Genomic DNA, 20,962 nt, shown 5'->3' with positions numbered 1-20,962 from the left:
TGATATGGAAACAAGGCTCCATGATCTGAACTCACAGACTGAAGACCGGCCAGTTAATTGCTGATGGTAGAATTCGCCACCAAACGCTTTATTTTCAATTCACTATCGTTCCTGCCTCAGAACGGGAGAGAAGTCAGCTGGTAAAATGGGGCTATTGCAGTCGGTAACAACAGATACCCGCACCTGTCTAGGCGGTTATCTGGTGACAGCAGGGCTGTGGGGATGCGGTGTTATACAAATAGCCTTGTCCCAGGGTGGAGCTCGAGCTCGCAAGCTTTCTGACGAGAGGAACTAAAAAGGGGGCGGAGCTTCCGAGCTGATTCAGAAGTCAAGAAGTCTCCAAGTGAGAACCCTCTGGCAATCTGATTACTTAGAGAACACCAGGGAAGACCAGCTTGCAGCTCCGGTGTGGACTTGCTTCTGTGTCGTTGCAGATAATTGGTCCTCAGCTTTTCTACAACTACCTTTCTTGTCTTTAGTGAACAGGACAGCCTCTGGGAAACCTGTACCCGGAGTCTGCTGCCCAGGAATCTGAACATCAAATAGAAATTGTCCCATCTAGTGTGAGTGGGCTTTCGAACCTTTTTTAAAGAAAAACTAATACAGTACTCGCATGTTTGCTTGGTTTCCACGCCGTATCAGTACAATCCCGGATCAGTTGGAAAACTGACAGCCGAGGTCATGATGAGTCAGTCCATTTTCTTCTCTGAGGGGGAAAAATTGAATGAAACTTAACTGACGTTCCTGGTTTTACCTTCTGCATTGCTGACAAACTGGGCATTTGTGGGACTGACTGCACTGCGTGTGTAGGTGAGTGAATCCTGCGTTGTACTTAAACCCTCCACTGGGGAACTCATTTCGATTTAAGTGTTTTGCTCTCCGGCTTTCTCGCTGCGCGGCATGTCACAATTTAACCAGGTCGATTCTATTTGTGGGACAGTCCCTTTGGTCCGCAGGTAAACGACCCTTTAGCATAGCTATTCCGCACCAACGTGAAACAGATTGTTCGCATTGCTTCGTGAAAGCGGAAGCATGCTGTTGTCCGATGTAAGTGTTTAATATACAAGGAAGTAATCTCCCGGAGACCCTGTTCATATTGATGCCAAGTTTACAATGCGTATTTGACAATTGACTAGCGGTTGAGGAGTTTCAGATCTTTTGCAACAGAGCTATAAAGGAGATCCCGGCAATAAATAGTTTTGATGGTGGAGACTGGGATTTAGACAGCACATTTTACACAATACATCTTATACAGACTTCACAGCTTGGGAAGCCAAGGTAAACACTTGTTATGATATTATTCGACCTCACATAGAAATAAACTTATCTTTGAAGAGATTGGCGTGAAAATACTATCACCTATTCAGATGTTATAAACCCTTGTTCATGATTCTGTCCTTTGCTGGACTGATACATTGGACGTTGCAAGTGAGTTATTGCATTGGATAAGATGCCACCTTCAAAGTGTAGGGCACAGCACAGTTGTCGAAATCCGCTCTGTACGGGAGGAAAAGAGATGTGGTCGAGGATGGAGTTCCTCACGGTGGATGTTTGCTTCAGAATCGGTTGTAGAAACCTTAGTCCTTTTTGACAGTTTATCTTAATCGGCTGCTTAGAACTAAACGGTGAATGGATTAAACTGTATCTGGATCAAGGAGATGAGATTTTATTTGAAGTCTAAGTAAAACTGCAGAATAGTTTCGGACTAATAACATCAGTTCCCTGTCAATATATTTAATGTTCTCATGGTTTTGTCGTGAATGGAAACAGATCCACTTGCGTGAATAAAAAACTATTGGCAGAATATTATGCGAGCGTCTCCAGGGTGACTCGATCCGAGTGAATGAGCGTCATCTATTTCTTTGTGCTAATGTTGATTAACGTTTCAGATGCCCCTCACTTAGTCCAGTAAGCGAAGATAAACTGAAACAAACTTAATTAACAGGAATATGACACAACTAAGCGGGGCCGTGTAAGGGAAACATGGCCCAATGGTAACAGCTTGCATCTCTTGCTACAGATGCCCTCGGGAATTTCAATGCCTAATGTAGTCTCCTTTATATTGATACAACGGAACAAATACTTGTATTGTGCCATTTATGTATGGGTAAAAATGCAGCTGCAATCTCAGATTTCCTCCAACTATCATGTTTTATCCTTGAAATGGGCAGGTCGTGCAAGTCAATGAATGCTGTAGTTTAAAGAACAAGTCAGAGGCTAACTTTCCCACAAAAGGTGCCCCAAAGCCTTTCCATTAACAACAGAGCATCTGACAGGAAGGCAAAGGAATTTCCTCCACTTACCTGGTAGTTAATAGAATATTAGAGAGACCTAACCATCGCCACGGTAGCTGTCCATTACACTGGCACTCCATCCGGCACCAAAACATTCACTTCCTTCATCCTAATACACCAAGTACCTTTCACAAAATGAACTGTGACATTACATCAAAGCACCTTCTGCAGTACCTGGCAACAATCTGTGAGCGTTGCTACTCAAAAGATTAAGGACACTGGAACATGGGACAATTACCCTGGTCTAGATTCCATCCTAGTCATGATCATCCTGAATTGAAAATATATTGCTGTTCCTTTATAATGTCTGTGAAAATGTTGCCACTCTCAGCATTGTTGTCATTAATGACTCCAGCATTTCAGGAGAGGGCTCACCATTCCCAGGGGGCAATTAATCATGGCCAGTAAAAAGTTGGCCTTCCCAACAATAGCAGTCATTTTGACTGATTAAAAAACAGAAATAATTTAGGTATGGACTTTATTTCAGGAAAATAAGGAGGACAGATCAGAAGGATGAACAGATTTTTTTTAAATAAGAGAGATAAGCAAAAATATGATAGCAAATACATTTTAAAATTTTTTGGTAAAGATTTGTTATGTGTATCTTATCTTATATGAATGTCATATGACAATCTGGTGTTCACTGCACAACATATGTCAGTTTAGCTTGTCCCCTAGCTCTCTATAAAATTATATACTGAGGCTAAGATTCAGATGCAGTATAACTCCAGCAATTGAAAAGAGACAGTGCTTTGCAAAACACATTTGCGTAATTAGGCTGACATTATGAAAATAGCTAATGTTCTTTGGGAACCTACCTAATTCATTTGCGTACATTAAAATTAATGATTTTCTAGCACGATCATGAAATAATGTCTAGATCTAACAATGCGTTTATAAATCTGTGTAAAGTATTAACATCAAGTTAATATACAGTCACATGTTGTTAGATCCAAACAATATTTATAAGACTTGATTGCACTCATTTTTTTTAAATATTCAAGTGAATGCTACTCTATAGTCATGAAGTACAAAGAACCAAAACTCTCCACCTGCACAGAGCCTGACTGCAGTAGAACATACTTTGATCTACTAGCTCTGCTCTGAGTTCTGCAGATGTTGGCATGAGCTGGAGAGCTTGGCAGAACTGGATCTATGGTATTACATTCAGGATTGAATGAAAATGGTATCCAACTCACAAGCATGAAGATAACACCCTGAAGAATTTGCATAAAATAACAAAAACAGGTGGTGGATGTTTTTTTAAAGAGATTTAACATGATAAATGTGTTGCTTCATGTCCAGGATCAAAAAAATCAATTTTACGTTGACTTCTGCTGACAGAGGCGGATGTTAAATAGAATCAACTAAACTGAAAGATTTCTTTAAAAACAGGAATTAAACATTTATTGCTCTCAAAGAAGAGACTATTAAAAATATCAACACCAAGAAGGAAGAATACTGTATACTATTCCTGTTATTATAAGACATTGCAATATCCAATTTGTTGTAGAATATTATGGAATTCTGTTAGTGTGTAAAGAATTCAAAGTTCAAAGTAAATTTATTATCGAAGTACATGTATGTTACCATTAACTGCCCTGAGATTCATTTTCTTGTGGGCATCCACAAAAATACAAAGAAGCATAATGGGATTAACGAAAAACCACACACACAAATTGGAGCAAAAAACCAATGGGCAAACAAAAATAAACTGCACAAGTACAATGAATAAATAAATAAACAGTAAATATCAAGAACACAAGTTGCAGAGATCTTAAAAGTAGGTCAATAGGTTGTGGAATCAGCTCAATGTTGGGGGTGAGTAAAATTATTCCCTCTGGTTCAAGAGCCTGATGGCGGAGTGATAATAACTGTTCCTGAAACCGGTGGTAGACTCCCGAATCTCTTTTCTGATGGCAGCAGCTTGGCCTGGATGGTGGGGTCCTTGATGATGGATGCTGCTTTCCTGCGATAGCACTCCTTGTAAGTGTGCTCAGTAGTGGAGAAGGCTTTATCTGCGATGGAACGGGCTACATCCACTATCTTTTGTAGGCTTTTCCATTCATGAGTATTGGTGTTCCCATACTAGCCTGTGATGCAACCAGTTAGTATACTCTCCACCTCACATCTATAGAAATTTGACAGAGTTTTAGATGACATGCTGAATCTTCACAAACTTCTAAGAAAGTGGAGATGCATGCCGAACCCTTTACAGATCCTCTGAAATGTTAACACTGAGAAATTTAAGGTTGCTGACCTTCTCCACCTCTGATCTCCGTATGATAAGTGGCTCTTGAAGCACTGGTTTCCTCCTCCTTGGTCAATAATCGGCTCTTTGATTTTGCTGATATTGAGTGAGAGGTTGTTGTTGTGGCACAATTCAGCCAGATTTTCTGTGCCTCTCCTAGATACTGGTTGATCCCCACCTTTGATGCGGCCCACAACAGTGGTGCTGTCAGAAAACATAAATATGACATTGGAGCTGTACTTAGCCACACAGTCATAAGTATAAAAAAGAGATTTGTCTGACCTTTGTATAGAGCATGAACTTTTGTGTACACCTTTTTGTATTAAATACTGGAACTACCTTGGAGAGTGATTGTTTGATATTGGTGAATTGTAAATCTCTTCAGAAATATTAGCAAGCTATTGGTTGATTATAGTATCCAAAAGGATAGAGAAGGATGATATTGAAATTGTCTCTTCCTTAATATACTGTACTTTCTGATGATTAGGTAAAGTTAAACATTTCTCTAAATTAGAAGGAAATAGAAGCAATAGAAAATGTGTAATACCAATTTTATAGTTTATTATAAACATGAGAAAGTCTGCAGATGCTGGAAATCCAAACCAACTCACACAAAATGCTGGAGGATCTCAACAGATCAAGAAGCATCCATGGAAATTAATAAACAGTCGATGTTTCGGGCCGAGACCCTACTCAGGACTGACAAAAAAGGGGGAAGATGCCACAATAAAAAGGTGGGGGGAGGAGAAGGAGGATAACTAGAAGGTGATAGGTGAAGCCAGGTAAGTAGGAAAGCTAAAGGGCTGGAGAAGAAGGAATCTGATAAGAGAGGAGAGTGAACCATAGGAGAAAAAGAAGGAGGAAGGGACTCAAGGGAAGTGATAGGCAAGTGAGAAGAGGTAAAAGGCCAGAGTGGGGAATCAAAAAAGAGGGAAGGGGAGGGAAAAAGACTGGAAAGAGAAACCGATATTCATGCCAGCAGGCTGAAGGCTACCCAGATGGAATCTAAGGTGTTGGCAGAGACTCGTGTTTGACAGCTGATTAGGGCAGAATACCTGACAGAAGCTGTAAAGGTGATGAAAATTTCTGTAAAGGTAAATAGCACGAGGTTAGTGGAACAATCAACTTGATTGTAAATCAGTCAGAGCAATGGGAGGCATTCAAGAATATGCTTCATGGAAAATCACCTGTTTACAATGAATTCATAAAGGATAAATACCCCATCTCTTTGTAAGATCCAACAGTATGGTAGATTTTCAACAGACCAACTAAAATGAAGACAAAAGAACATTCAAGAGAAGTCAAAGAAATGATAATAGAGAAGCACAAATCGTGGAAGGGTACAGGACCATCTCAAAGGCACTTAACATACTCGGAGCTCAGTGCAGTCCATCGTGAAATGCACAGCTACACTGCCAAGATCAGACCGCCCCTCTAAAGTGAGCTGCCGGAGAGGAATGGCACTTATAAGAGAAGCTACTGTGCTGACAGCAGTCACTCTGAGTGACCTGCAGAAGACAGTGGCTACAACTGGAGATGAAGTTCATGTCTCCATAATCTCTGAGACCTTGCAGAAGAGGGATATTTATGGAAGAGTGGCAAGGAAGAAGCCCTGGCTAAAAAAACATCTCCTTGCTTGTAAAGACTTTGCAAAGCTCGCTTAGAGAATACCATAAAGATGTGAAAAAAGGTCTTGTGGTCAAATGAGACTAAAGTGAAACATTTGGCCTTAACAATAAGCCATACCTATGGCATAAATAGAAACATAGAAGCATAGAATACCTACAGCAAAATACAGGCCCTTCAGCCTGCAATGCTGTGCTGAACATGTATTTACCTTGGAAATTACCTTTTCATAGGCATCCGTTAGTCTCATGAGGCCATGGATTTGTGCCTTGGAAGTCTTCCAGGGTGCAGGCCTGGGCAAGGTTGTATGGAAGACCAGCAGTTACCCATGCTGCAAGTCTCCCCTCTCCACGCCGCCGATGTTGTCCAAGGGAAGGGCAGCTTGGCACTGGTGTCGTCGCAGAGCAGTGTGTGGTTAAGTGCCTTGCTCAAGGACACAGACGCTGCCTCAGCCAAGGCTCGAACTAGCGACCTTCAAATCACTAGACAAATGCCTTAACCACTTGGCCACGTGCCAACATAATTACCTAGGATTACCCATAGCCCTCTATTTTTCTAAGCTCCATGTACCTGTCCAGGAGTCTCTTAAAAGACCCTATCATATCCGCCTCCACCACCGTCGCCGGCAGCCCATTCCACGCACTCACCACTCTCTGGTAAAAAAACTTACCTCTGACATCTCCTCTGTATCTACTTCCAAGCACCTTAAAACTGCGCCCTCTCATGTCAGCCATTTCAGTCCTGGGAAAAAAGCCTCTGACTATCCACAAGATCAATGCCTCTCATTATCTTGAGCACCTCTATCAGGTCACCTCTCATCCTCTGCCGCTCCAAGGAGAAAAGGCCAAGTTCACTCGACCTATTCTCATAATGCATGCTCCCCAATCCAGGCAACGTGTGTAAAATGCTATGCATCAGCCAGGTAACGTATGGGTGAGGGTAGCATCATGCTATATGGATGTGTTTCAACAGCAGGGACTGGAAATCTGGTCAGGATTGATAGGAAGGCGAATGCTTCTAAATACAAAGAGAACCGAGATTAAAAACCTGCTAGCCTCTGCCAGAAAACTTAAGCTGGGGAGGTAGTTCATCTTTCAGCAGGATAATGACCCAAAGCACACTCTGAGAGCAACCATGGGTGGGGGGGGGGGGTCTTCAAATGAATAAATTGATGTCCTAGGGTGGCCCAGTCAGAGTCCAGACCATAATCCGATCAAATGTCTCTGGCAAGACTTATGATTGCTGTCCACTGCCACCCCCCAAATAACCTGGCAGAGCTTGAGCAATTTTACAAGGAGGAATGGGCAAATCTTGCTGTATCACGTTGTGCAAAGCTAATAGAGACTGATCCAGTAATTTGGATTCTGTAATAGCTATGAGAGTTTGTGCTAACTGGGGTTGGTAGCGGGGAGTGAAGATGAATACTTTTGAACGGCTGACATCTCAGTCTTTGGATTTTTAGTTTTTTTTAATGTTTGACAATCTTCCTTGTTTTTTTTTGGGATCTACATGTGAACAAAAGGAGCATGTGATTCACAAATAAAGAATCTCAGTTAAATTGATCAAAATCCCCAGTTGTAATAGCCATTTACTTCAACAAAGGTTTGGGGGCTGATTACTTTTACAAGGCACTATAATTGGTGGAAACATGAAGGACCGTTTCCTCTGAGTTGAGGAATCACAAATTTAAAATAGATATAGATTTCCGTTATCAGAGAGGAGATGGGTGGAAGAGAAAACAACCCAAAGGGTGGAAGTTTGGAATTCACTGCCTGAAAGAGTTGGAGAGACACGAATACAATGATAAATACAAAGAGAAATTAAAGGAACAAGTTACACTAAATGGCTATAAGGATTAATTATTTGCTGCAAATGTTTGTTGAAACATTTTAAAACTCAGTCTTTGCAGGACAGTAGAACAGTTTCTTCAAAATAAAGATTAAAGATAAGCATTATGTGACACACGTACATCCAAATATGGCTGTGGAGGACAAGTCATTGGTTATATTTAAGGCAGAGGTTGAGAGATCCTTGGTTAGTAAGGGCATGAAGGGAAAAGGGGAGAAGTCAGGAGTCTGGGGCTGAGGGGGAAAATGGATCAACCATGAATGAAACTGCAGAGCAGACTCAAAGGGCCAAATGGACTATTTCTGCTCCTATATTATATGACCTTAAAATGGACAGCGAAATGCATCATTTTGTGTCACCAGTCACAAGGTCTGAGGATTGTGCTGGGGGCAGCCCAGAAGCATTACCATGCTTTGGCACCAGCATAGCATGTCCATAACTCATTGACTCTCACCCTAACTGTACGTCAGGTCTCACCAATGTAGAGCAGGGTGCATTGTGAGCACCAGATAAAAAACCTCAACAGGTTTGCAGGTCAAATGCTGCCTCACCTCGAAGGAGTGCTTGCATCCCTCTGCATGGATAAGAATTGACGTAGATTGAGGGATTGATTTGTTGAGCACCTCCATTCCGTCTGCAAAAACCAGGATTACCCATGGCCAAAATTTTAATTCTTATTCCCACTCCCATTCTGACATGTCAGTCCATAGCCTCCTCTTCTGCCACAGTGAGGCTGCTCTCAGATTGGAGAAGCAACACTTTATATTCTGTTTGAGTAGCCTCCAACCAGATGGCATAAACATCAATTTGTTCAACTTCCAGTACCTATTTTCCCTCCTCCTCTTTCTCTCTTTATCAATTCCCCACTCTGGACTCTAACCTCTTCTACTCACCTGCCAGTCACATCCCCCAGGTGTCCCTCCTCCTTCCCTTTCTCCCATGGTCCACTCTCCACTCCAATCAAATTCCCTCTTCTCTAGCCCTTCTTTTCCACCTATCACCTCCCAGGTCCTTACTTCATTCCCTCCTCCCCCAACCACCTTGTTTCACCCAGCACCGTCTAGCTTGTCCTCCTTCCCCTCCACCTACCTTCTTATTCTGACAGCTTCCTCCTTCCCTTCCAGTCCTGATGAAGGGTCTCAGCCTGAAATGTCGACTGTTTATTCATTTCTATTGATGCGGCCAGACACACTGAGTTACTCCAGCATTCTGTGCGGGTGTTGCTCTGGATTTCCAGCATCTGCAGAACCTATTGTGTTTATGATATGACCTATATATGCTCATTTTGAGTGAGAAGGAAACTTTAATAATCAGTAAAGTTCCTGGATCAATATGAACTGGATGGGCTAATTCAATGTGACTGCACTAATTAGAGTACAGTTTCAGAAGATTGATTCCCAGCATCATTATGCAGAATCGATGCACTTTAGGAAAACAATAGAAGTGCAAATCCCGCGATGTTTGTAAAAGATTCACAACCCGTGATGTTTGTAAAAGGTTCACAATGTTCAGTACCAATTCAATGCCAGGATGATTGCTTCAAAATCTACAAGGTCTGGGAAGTTCATGATTCTCTCAAATGTATGTCCAATTAAGAGCACAAGGCCATAAATTATAGGAACAGAATGAGGCCATTTGGCTCATTGAATCTACTCCACTACTTCATCATGGCTGATCCTTTTAACCGCTCAGCCCCAATCTCCTGCCTTCTCCTTGTATCCCTTCATGCCCTGACCAATCAAGAATCTATCAACCTCTGCCTTAAAGGGTTAGAATCCACAGCCGCCTGTGGCAGCTTCTCTGTCTATTTCTACAGCTTCTGCTATGAATGAGTGCTGTACAATCTAATGTGATCCCTATGTCCTCTTGGGTGTTGTTCTGATTTCCATAAAGCTGGAGATTTTGAAATCTTGAAAAAATGTACAAAAGCAACTACGATGATTATTGCAATGTATATAGGTGTGTTATGAAGAGTTCACACTCTATAGGCTGCATAAAAGTATGCAATGGTAATAAATGTCTTAGGTAAGAGACATCCACGTTATTACTTCAACATAATGAATAGGTTTGGAAGACCTAATTTCAGGTGAAATACTGATCTGTCATGCAGGATTATAGGGAAACACACAATGCTGTCCTGAAAAAAAGTACTTTGCTAAACTGAGATTAAAGAGTTATTTCAGGGCATTATACTGCTAGAACTGAGATTTACCTATCAGAGTCAGGGAGGGAAATGGTGTTACAATCCCTTCGTTACTACATATTCATCAACATATCTCATTAGGGTGGAGACATGAGCTTTGCTCAACTAAGAACCTTTTACAGTACACAGAAAAAAATAATAGTCAACATTATTGTTAGCTGAGCAAATGATTGATTTAAAGGTTGGCAAATAGAGTCCTTTCAACATTCGTCCTTTTCTTAGAAATTGAGCAAGGACTGACGTTTTCTGGTGAAAATACTTTTGTGAATATATATGGTGCTCAGCAAATTACCTCTGTGCATGCATGCACGCAAAATATTTAATTGACTTCCTTTTTAATTTCTTCTACAGTAAGATAGCATGTGTTATTTGAATTTTCCAGAGGTCAAAAAGAGAAGGAATATAAACAATTGCAACACAGGTCTTGTTGCCTTGGAGAGCCAAAGAAATTTACATTTGATGCTGGGTCAAACAAAAAGGATGCAAAGGATAACTTAAGTTAGGAAAACAGAGCTGAACAAGTTTATGTCTACTGAGTGCAAGAATTTAGATTCCAAATTTTGTGGCCAAAGGAGGTTCTTTGACCTGAAGAAATAAGGTGCATTTTTCTTTCCACAGATGCTGCCTAGCTTCTTGAATTTTTCAGTATTTGCTGTTACCTTATTTCAGCTTCTAACCATCAGCACTTCTTTTCTTACTTTTCATTTGTGCTATGGACGTCTATTTTTCATATTGCAAGATCTTCATACAGGAGGTAGTTTATTGGCAAAGCAACCAGTGAAGTTAAGACTTGGAAAAATCTGCCCTGTCTCACTGTCCCAAACATATTTATAGTTACATTCCTGTTAGATAAATGTTTAATATTTACATAGTACACTGAAACCTAAAGTAATCAGACTGTTGATTTGAATCTTGATGAGAACAATGTTTACATTACCTGTAAACTTATGGGAGCATGTGTGAAGACTTTCCGTGGGTCAAGCAAAAAAGGTCTGTTGGCTGAATGGCCTACTTTGCTTCTAATTACATTCTTCTGATAGCTGTGGGATTATGTTGGTAGTCCACATGCCTGAAATTGATCCTCTAATCTCTGCTGTTTTATCATGAGCAAATTCTTAATTAAACCAAGTTCCATTCTCACAAGAGGCAACAGAAATACTAGTATGGAATCATGTTTAGGTTATTTTTTTTAGAGAACTTTGCAGAAATCTTAAAGCATACTGAGTTAGTCTTTTTCTTATGATTGTTGGAAAGAAATTTGCTGGAAATAAAAAGAAAATTGAAAGCAAATCAGAAATACCAAGATGCTCTGCTGGCATAAGGTCTTTGAGACTTTACTGCTGCCATTAATTCAGGTGCTCATTATTCTGGGGATGGTTACTAAACCTCAAATGGCTCTTGTTGAGGCTCCCCAGAACTGCTCTGATGGGATCCTGACAGCTCATACTGAAAGATGGCCTTTTGACTGTAATGGGTGAAAACAGAGAGCGAAGTTACTTTAAAGCTGTTAATAATAGATTTATAACACATTCAACTTATGTAAATTCACTAATACAATTAACTAATTGCAGTGAAGCTTAACAAAAATAAATGATTTTACTTACTATTTCCATACAGAGTGGTGACTGAATTCTAATCACTGTGCCAGGTATAAATCCCATCTTAGATGGGGAGACAGTCTTGAACTGCTTCCAGCCCTTCAGTTAAAGAGCCTATGGAACCATTGTTTCAAATCAGTGCAGAGTCTCGGGTGTATTTGCATCTATCTCCTGTGCTTCGCATACTTCTGCAGCTCTGCATGTGCTGACACTCATTCTGGAGCTAGCTGGTCTGTACGGAACTGCTGCCTAGGCATTAATATGGTCTAGTCCACAATCCCTTTTATCATCACTTATCATCTTCAGATCCTACATAACATGAAGGTTGAGAAGTCTTATGGAATGCTTGCTTTTATTAGTTCAGGCATTAAGTTCAAAAGTCAAGAAGTAATGTTGTAACTTTATAGAACTCTGATTAGGCCACATCAGGAGTATTGCGTAAAGTTCTGGTCACCCCACTATAGGAAGGATGTTGAGGCTTTGGAGAGGGTGCAGAAGAGGTTTAGCATGATGCTGCTTGGTTTAGAGGGCATGTGCTGTCATGAGAGGCTGGTCAAATTTGGTTTATTTTCTCCGGAGTGGTGGAGACTGAGGGGAGATCTGATGGAGGTTTTAAGATTATGCGAGGCATTTGACAGGGAGTATCTTTTTTTTCAGGGTAGAAATGTTTGATACCAGAGAGCATACATTGAAAGTGAGAGGTGGTAGTTTAAAAGGAGATATAAGGTATGTTTTTACTCAGAGAGTGCTGGTTACCTGGAATGCACTGTCTGGTATGGTGGTAGAGTCTTGTCGTCTTCAGAAGCTTTCTGATGACTCTGCCATAGTTGGATGCATCAGCAAGGGAGATGAGGCTGAGTACAGGGCTATGGTAGGAAACTTTGTCACATGGTGTGAGCAGAATTATCTGCAGCTTAATGTGAAAAAGACTAAGGAGCTGGTGGTAGACCTGAGGAGAGCTAAGGTACCGGTGACCCCTGTTTCCATCCAGGGGGTCAGTGTGGACATGGTGGAGGATTACAAATACCTGGGGATACGAATTGACAATAAACTGGACTGGTCAAAGAACACTGAGGCTGTCTACAAGAAGGGTCAGAGCCGTCTCTATTTCCTGAGGAGACTGAGGTCCTTTAACATCTGCCGGACGATGCTGAGGATGTTCTACGAGTCTGTGGTGGCCAATGTGATCATGTTTGCTGTTGTGTGCTGGGGCAGCAGGCTGAGGGTAGCAGACACCAACAGAATCAACAAGCTCATTCGTAAGGCCAGTGATGTAGTGGGAATGGAACTGGACGCTCTGACGGTGGTGTCTGGAAAGAGGATGCAGTCCAAGTTGCATGCCATCTTGGACAATGTCTCCCATCCACTACATAATGCACTGGTTGGGCACAGGAGTACATTCAGCCAGAGACTCGTTCCACCGAGATGCAACACAGAGCGTCATAGGAAGTCATTCCTGCCTGTGGCCTTCAAACTTTACAACCTCTCGCTTGGAGGGTCAGACACCCTGAGCCAATAGGCTGATCCTGGACTTATTTCCTGGCATAATTTGCATATTACTATTTAATTATTTATGGTGTAACTGTAACGAAAACCAATTTCTCCTGGGATCAATAAAGTATGACTATGACTATGACTATGACAAAATACTTCAAAGCTTTTAAGAGATATTTAGATAGGCACATGAATATAAGGAGGATGGAGGGATATATGCATGGTATAGATAGAAGAGATTAGTTTTTGTTTTTTTTAAATTTACTTTTTAGTTGGTTTGGCACAACATTGTGATCTGAAGAGCCTGTTTCTGTGCTGTACATATGTTCTATGTTCTCTAAAAGCAAAAAAGTTTACCAATTTGTTTTAGGATCCTTATTCATACATGCACAGATGAGTATAATTAAGACAGACTAAATAAATTTTTAAGACTTAGTGGCAGTATATATTTTATAATCAGTAATGGTCAGAATAAAAGGCACTATTTGAGTCATGGAGTGATACAGCATGAAAAAGGCCCTTCAGCCCATTTTGTCCATACTTACTTGTCATGGTGTCCACCAGAATAGTCCCATTTGTTCATATTTGGTCCACGTCCCTCTGTCCCTCATGTGCACGTACGTAGCCAAATGTCCTACTCATAAAGTTATTAATATAAAGATGGTTGATTATTGAAAAAGCATTAGAATGTAAAATTCCTATATTCTAGGTATTGGGGTGAAGAAATTCTGTTAGTATATGTCAGTTAGTAAAAACCTGGCTATCAGTTCCAATCCAGTGTGATCCAGTATTGAACAAGCAGAGGACTCATAACGTATATCATTGTCTGAGATGGGCAATAGCAGCAGCAGACCATGAACATACACTCAGTGAGTGTACCTTTTCTATCTAAGGCCCTCAGTGCTCAATTTTCTAATTAGTATCTGGTCTGTTATCACAGACATACAGTATATAATGAAATTTGTTCTTATTGTGGCAGTAGTGCAGGTAAAAATGACTAAAAGATACTAAATTAAATATTCCAAAAAAGAATAATGAGATAGTGTTCATGGATTCAGAGACAATTCAGAAATCTGATGGTGGGAGGGAAGAAGATGTTCTTAAAACACTGAGTATGGGTTTTCAGGCTCGTGCACCTGCTCCCAAATAGTATTTATGAGAAGACAGCATAGCCTGGATGATGAGGGTTTTTAATGATGGATCTTAGCTTATTGTGACATTGCATCCTGAAGTCAACCTCAGTGGTGGAGAGGGTTGTGCCCCTGGCTGAGCTGGCTGTATCTACAACCCTCTTTTGCCTTTTACGATCCTGTACATTGGAGCCTTAATAACAGGCTGTGATGCAACCAGTTAGAATGCTCACCACCGTAATCCTATAGAAAATTGTAAGAGTCTTTGTTGACATACTAAATCTCTCACACTCCTAATGAAGTAGCACTGCTGGCATTCCCTCTTTTCATGCCGGTAAACCAGAAATTGTCAACACAATTTTTATTATAAATGAAACTTTGGTACACTTTCACTTGTTATCGTTATTATTCTATAGATTTGTTGAGTATGTCCACAGGGAAATGAATTTCAGGGTTGTATATGGTGACATATATGTACTTTGATAAAATTTACTTTGAAATTTGAAGATAACTCATTGGTTTTAAAGCACTTTGAAACATCCTGAAAAAGATGTTTCAAATGAGAGCTTCCTCTTATTTGGCCAATAAGCTAAATGCTTCCATCAATTCCAAGTGCAGTCAGATAAATAAATACCTGTAGCACTTGAATTTCCTAAACAGGTAATTTGAAAATTCTGCTGGTATATTATGGTTTACTTTTTTTTTTAATCATTGATTTTAATTGTACACCTCCTCACAGTGGCAAGTGTTCCTCTGATATCACTCTATTAAATACAAGCCAAGTTGTTACCTTGTTAACAGTAAAGACACCACGCCAATTCACCCTTTTCCATTATGTGTAAACTCAGGTTTGGTATCATTTCTGCAAGTCATTTTTGCAGTCTTTTCAGTCCCTCTGTAATTAATTATAAGACATGAACTGCTCAGGATATTTCAATTGTCCTCCAAGCAAGGTTTATTGCAAATACACCATGTATATTCCTGCTCTAAAATGAATCGCGAATGTGTTATTTTATTTTGGCTTTACTTAACCTATGTTGTTAGTTTATGTGATTTGTGCATTTGTACTCTGAAATCACCAGAATTTGCCCCAAAATTTAGCAAGTAATATGGAAGTTACTTATTTTTCTTCCTAAATATAATATCTCTTTGCTAGATCTAATTCACCAATTATGGTATTAAATTCATATAATTCAAGCATTTAGGTAGGAAAACAGTAATTACTGCCACAGAATTAGTCCTTTGTATTTCACTTCAGAGGAGTGAATTTATGTAATTTTAGTGTGGAAACAAAATGATGATTTCTTAGACTTTCTCAGGAGCTTTTCTCCCTTTATCTTGAAATTTTAAGTTGCTACTCTAAATATTTATTCTAATATGCACTAAATGAAAGCATATTTTTTTTTGCTCTGAATATGATCCAGGAAATTCACCAATGTTGCTAAAACTGCTTTTTCTCTTGGTGCATGGTGCAGATATGAAGTATTAGCATGAATTCCAGCTGATCTTTGATGCATGGGAAATGTGTAAACTTAAATACTGTATGCTACCATTAGTATTTGAGGCATGAATGAAAAAATGTCTATGCACCCTGTGAAAGAGAAACAAAATTTTTTTCTAATTTTTGGCATTACTTTAAGTTTATAATAGTGTGCTTATAATTAACTGATGTGCATAATAACATAATAATAACATAACTGATAACATCGACTTCCGGTAATGCCCTGCACCTTCACCATTTTCCATTCCTGTTTCCTCCTCTCATCTTATCTCCTTATCTCCTTACCTGCCCATCATCTCCCTCTGGTGCTCTTCCTTCTTCCTTTTCTTCTATGGTCTTCTGCTGCCTCCTATCAGATTCCCTTTTCTCCAGCTCTTTATCTCTTTCACCCATCTTTACTTCACCCACTCCTCCAATTTCACCTATCACCTGGTACATATTCCACCCCCCCCCCCAACCTTCTTAATCTGGTTTCTTCCCTTCCTTTCCAGTCCTGAAGAAAGGTCTTGGCCCGAAACATCAAATGCCTGGCCTGCTGAGTTCCTCCAGCATGTTGTGTGTGTGTATTGATTTCTAGCATTTGCAGACTTTCTCTTGCTTTTGCATAATACAGATCTGGCTTCAGTGGTACAAGTGGCTAATGTGTAAGTAACAGACCAATTGTTTACACTGAAAGAAAAAATTACAATCACATCACAGGAGTAGAGGGGAATTTAGAATACAGGTTTTCAAGTACTTTACATTCTTATAAATTGGTGTGTTTAACAATTACAAAACCAAAATACTCTAGCTCAGTATCTTAATTTACCATGTTAATATACTCAATGTGATTATTTATTCTTTTAAAATCAGTTGGTGACGAGGAGACACTTGGTTTGTACTCTAATTGTCATCTGCTAATGAAATTAAATATGAGATTAAATGCTGGAAATCCAAAGCAACACACACAAAATGCTGAGGGAACTCAGCAGGTCAGGCAGCACCTATGGAAATGAATAAACAGTCGACATTTTGGGCTGAGACCCTTCATCAGAACTGAGATGTTAGGGGAAGATGCCCAGAATAAAGGGTGGTGGTGAGTGGAAGGAAGGCTAGCTAGAAGGTGATTGGTGAAACCGGGTAGGTGGGAAAGGTCAAGGGCTGGAGAAGAAGGAATCTGATAGAAAGGAGAGTGGATTTTGGGGAAAAGAGAGGAGGGAGGGACCCAGGGGGAAGTTGTAGACAGATATGAAGAGGTTAAAGGGAATCAATTAAATGAGAAGAGCTAAATGAGAAGGTAATAAATTAAATGTCTGATACAGTGTTGTGGCAAATATATAACAATATTCAATACAGTCCAGTTTTTTTTTATTCCAACAGTGGTAAAACAGCTTTCCCAGTTGTCAAAAGACTCAGACAAACTATTATAAGATTGTCTATGAAAGTAACAACAGGAGGTTTCATATCTTTGGCCTAAATGAGCAGAGAATAGACGGACATTTTGCCTACAATAAACAAAAGTGCACATCAAGAATTCAAGAGCTCCAGAACATAGCCTCACTTTGCATCACTCCTTATTTTTCAAACAATGCTTCCACTGAAGGAGTTATCGCAATGTCAAAATTAAAGCCTACAATTGTTCAAACACTGTTCCTAGCTTTAAAGTTCAATTTAATTTTAACCTTCCTTTAAAGAAAAGTTGTTAATCTTCATGATGTAAACTTTTGTTTACTTTCTAATTCTGTACTGTCCAAACTGGAGATCTGTTGAGTATATTTTTCACAGACTGAGTGGTGAATTATTGGAACAAGCTGCCAAAGGAGACAGTAAAGGCATATTCTATTCCAGCATGTAAGTGGGATTAGGACAGGTACTTGGGTAAGAAAGGAAAAGGGTGATACAAGCCTAATGCAGACAAATGGGATTAATGTACATTTGGTACGACATGATGTGCTAAAGTGGCCTATTTTTGTACAGTATATTTCAACATTTCTACGACCCTCTAATATTGATCTTCAGCTAACATCTTAATCTCCATCCGGAGTTTGAATATTATCATTTTTTTTTCAATGGATGATATTTGTTCATCCATTTCACCAATCAAACTCTAAAGATGTTGTTATCCTTGATAATATGAATTCACTACGAATGTGAAATAAGCAGGATCAAGGAAGCCCAGGTTTATTGTCTTCAGATAGCATCCCCTTCCCACCTTCACTGGCTTATCGTCTGTAATAGAATACCAAAGCAGTTCACATCACATGCCAGCCAGTTACCTTGTCCACCACATCAGAATCTGCACCAGGTTTTCAACAGCACAGTGCAGCCACCTTGCACAATTCGAGGCAATTAGACTTAGCTGAAACTTCCTATTGTTCTAATGCACAGTCATGATCATTATAATGTCTCTATAAATGACAGTGATGATGCATTCAGTTTTTCAGTTGCTCCAGTGCACACTACCATTCCCTGGTGGTCTAGTCCTTTCCACTCTCTGCCATTTGTCTGCGAACAAAATTGTGTTACTAAAACAAACAACTTTATAAGAATGTTATGATGTCATATATTTATTGTTCTTACTTGAACCTACAACTATTGTTCATACTGCTTTTTTGAGATCTCTGTTGTTCAAGATTGACCATGGATGTTGTGTCCCAGCTGTCTAGATACACATTGCCAGGGCAGTACCATATGGAGAGCAAGCTGTTGTCCATGTAGCGAGCTTGCCCTCTCCACACATCTAATGAACCCAAAGCAATGGCAGAGACCAATACCGTTTGGCACCAACTGTGTCGCAGGAGTTGCCAGTCGGTGTAGGGCTGCCTTAGGGACCCCGGTTTCAAATTTTTCCCTTGGGGTTTATTCCTGAAGCCTTCTGCATGAATTGGCATTGCCGTAAGGCAGTGGAGGTTTGAGATCAAAGCTTTCCCTCTGCTAGATGAGCTGCCAACCATGGCTGATGAGCCCCATCTGCCCAAAGTGACTGGTTTTAAGGCACCAGCGGAGACTTCCGGTAGCGCTCATGGAGTGAAGTCGCGTTCTTGACTCGCTCCATTACCTCTGAGTTTTTTCTCTCTATGGTCAGCTATACTTTAATTAACTATTAAGGCATCAATTTTTACAATACTTTGAATTAAACTGAATTCTCTGACAATTGGATGGAACTTAGATCTGCTATGTCTAAGAACGGGAAAGACGGCAAGGATGGTAAACCTCCGGTTAAACCGAAAGCTACGGATCTCCCTCCGACTGAATCACCGGTGACTTTGGAAGCTATATCGGAGTTAATTCAGAGGGAAATTTCAACCTCTGTTAGGGAGATGATTCGTACAGAAATTATGGGCTTTGTTAAAGACCTGATTCATATGGAAATCTCAACTAAGTTCCAGAAAATTGCCGATTTAATTGATAAGATGCAAACATGTATTGCGGAACATCAGTCGGCTATATCTGGTCTTCAAAAATCCGCGCAACAAAGTGAGCTTAAGATGGGGAAAGTCGAAGAAACAATTAATGTAATGAAGAAGAAACTTGACTTTTTGACTTTTAAAAACTCTGACTTGGAATCTAGAATGCGACGGCAGAATTTACGAATGATTGGCGTCAGGGAAGCCGTGGAAGCTAACAACCCTATGAAATATTTCTCTCAACTTTTAAAAGATGCATTCCCTACTGTATTTCCTGACCAACCACCGCTACTGGATCGTGTTCACAGAATCCCATCATACTCGTCTAGGTCAGATAGACCTAGGCATGTTATCTTACGTTTTCATTACTTTCAAGATAAGGAGAGACTGTTTCGATTCGCTCGATCTAAAGGTTTCATTGATTTTTCGGATCTTAAGTTTTAAGGCACCAGCAATCCACCTTTGTCCCTTCTCCTGTTAGTAGAAACAGTTCTGCTGGGCTTAGTAGCTAAGCCACATGTGAAGGTTAAGAGCTGGACTTGGTTGTCTGAAACTATTTGAGGTGCGCCCTTAGGGGTATTCAATAGGTAGTGGTAGCTTGGCTCCGTTACCACCCCAAGCTGTATTGATTTTACTGGATTTCATATATTTGCACCAAATTAAATTTAAATTATTTGTACATCAACATGAAACACCAGTATATTTGTTTTATTCTGAATGCTCAAGGGCAAAAGATTTTTTTTTGTTCTGATTTCAGTCTCAAATTCTGATTTCATATATTGATTTGAAAAGTTCATTCATTTTGTTTATTGTCACATTCCCCTCTTGGAAGCAGCCTTATCTCTGAATGTTAGATCATAATTTTAATCCCTCTTCCAAGACATGTGCATAACCTGAAGGCTGACACTTTGGTGCAACTATTATCAGACTTCCTATCGCCTGGGATAGAGTCTTTTGGATGAGCTGTTAAAGTTCCGACTCTGCCTGCCATCTGAGGTGAACATAGAATATAACAAATGTAGGAATATAAGAGCATAAGACCCACTATTAGATGCAGTGAATTCAGTTCCCTGAGCTTGTTCTACCATTTAATTAGATCATGACTGATCTGATCTTTGGTCTCAGCTCCACTGCTCTGCTTAACTCTTAATTTCCCTAAATAATCCAAAAGAAAAACTGCCCTGGCCTTGAATGGCTCACTGTCCACAACTCCATGAGGTATAGAGTTCTAAAGACTATTCCTTATTTGAGGGACTGAAAACCTCTTTAGCAAATAGCTGGCTTTTTCTTCTGAGAAGTTTCCTTATGGTCAACAGGCTCTTCTCTCCAGGGTCACGTTGGGTTTCTTGAGATGCATTGAAATTGTACCTATTGGGAGAGGAATTGAGAAAGTGACAGGTCATTGGTTGCTCAGTATAATCTCTGTGAAATAAGGAACTCCAGAAAGTGGTCACCCAATTTGCATTCTTATTCCGTTTTCCAAGAGGACCGCAACATTGTTGTTAGATTTGGAGGCCTCAGAGACCTGGAGAGCTATGTTGGCTAGAGTCAGGACTTCAAGCTTTGGCTCTTGGTAGGGTCACCCATGCCAAACAGGTCAAAGGCTAGAGGCCAGACTAAGAGTGGCCCAC

The 20,962-nt window shown here is 40.2% G+C and overlaps 1 protein-coding gene across 1 annotated transcript in view; it reads left to right on the top strand.

Annotated features, from left to right (window-relative positions):
• The first annotated feature begins 243 nt into the window (after positions 1-243).
• slitrk6 (SLIT and NTRK-like family, member 6) overlaps positions 244-20,962 on the top strand; it is a 37,617-nt gene continuing 16,898 nt past the window's right edge. Inside the window, exon 1 of the mRNA XM_063047523.1 lies at positions 244-810. The gene's annotated coding sequence lies outside the window, so the exon portion shown is untranslated. The remainder of the gene's footprint in view (positions 811-20,962) is intronic.

This window comes from Mobula hypostoma, chromosome 5 (assembly GCF_963921235.1).
Source record: "Mobula hypostoma chromosome 5, sMobHyp1.1, whole genome shotgun sequence".
Classification (NCBI taxonomy): Eukaryota; Metazoa; Chordata; class Chondrichthyes; order Myliobatiformes; family Myliobatidae; genus Mobula; species Mobula hypostoma.
This window is presented reverse-complemented; position numbering and strand designations above follow the sequence as displayed.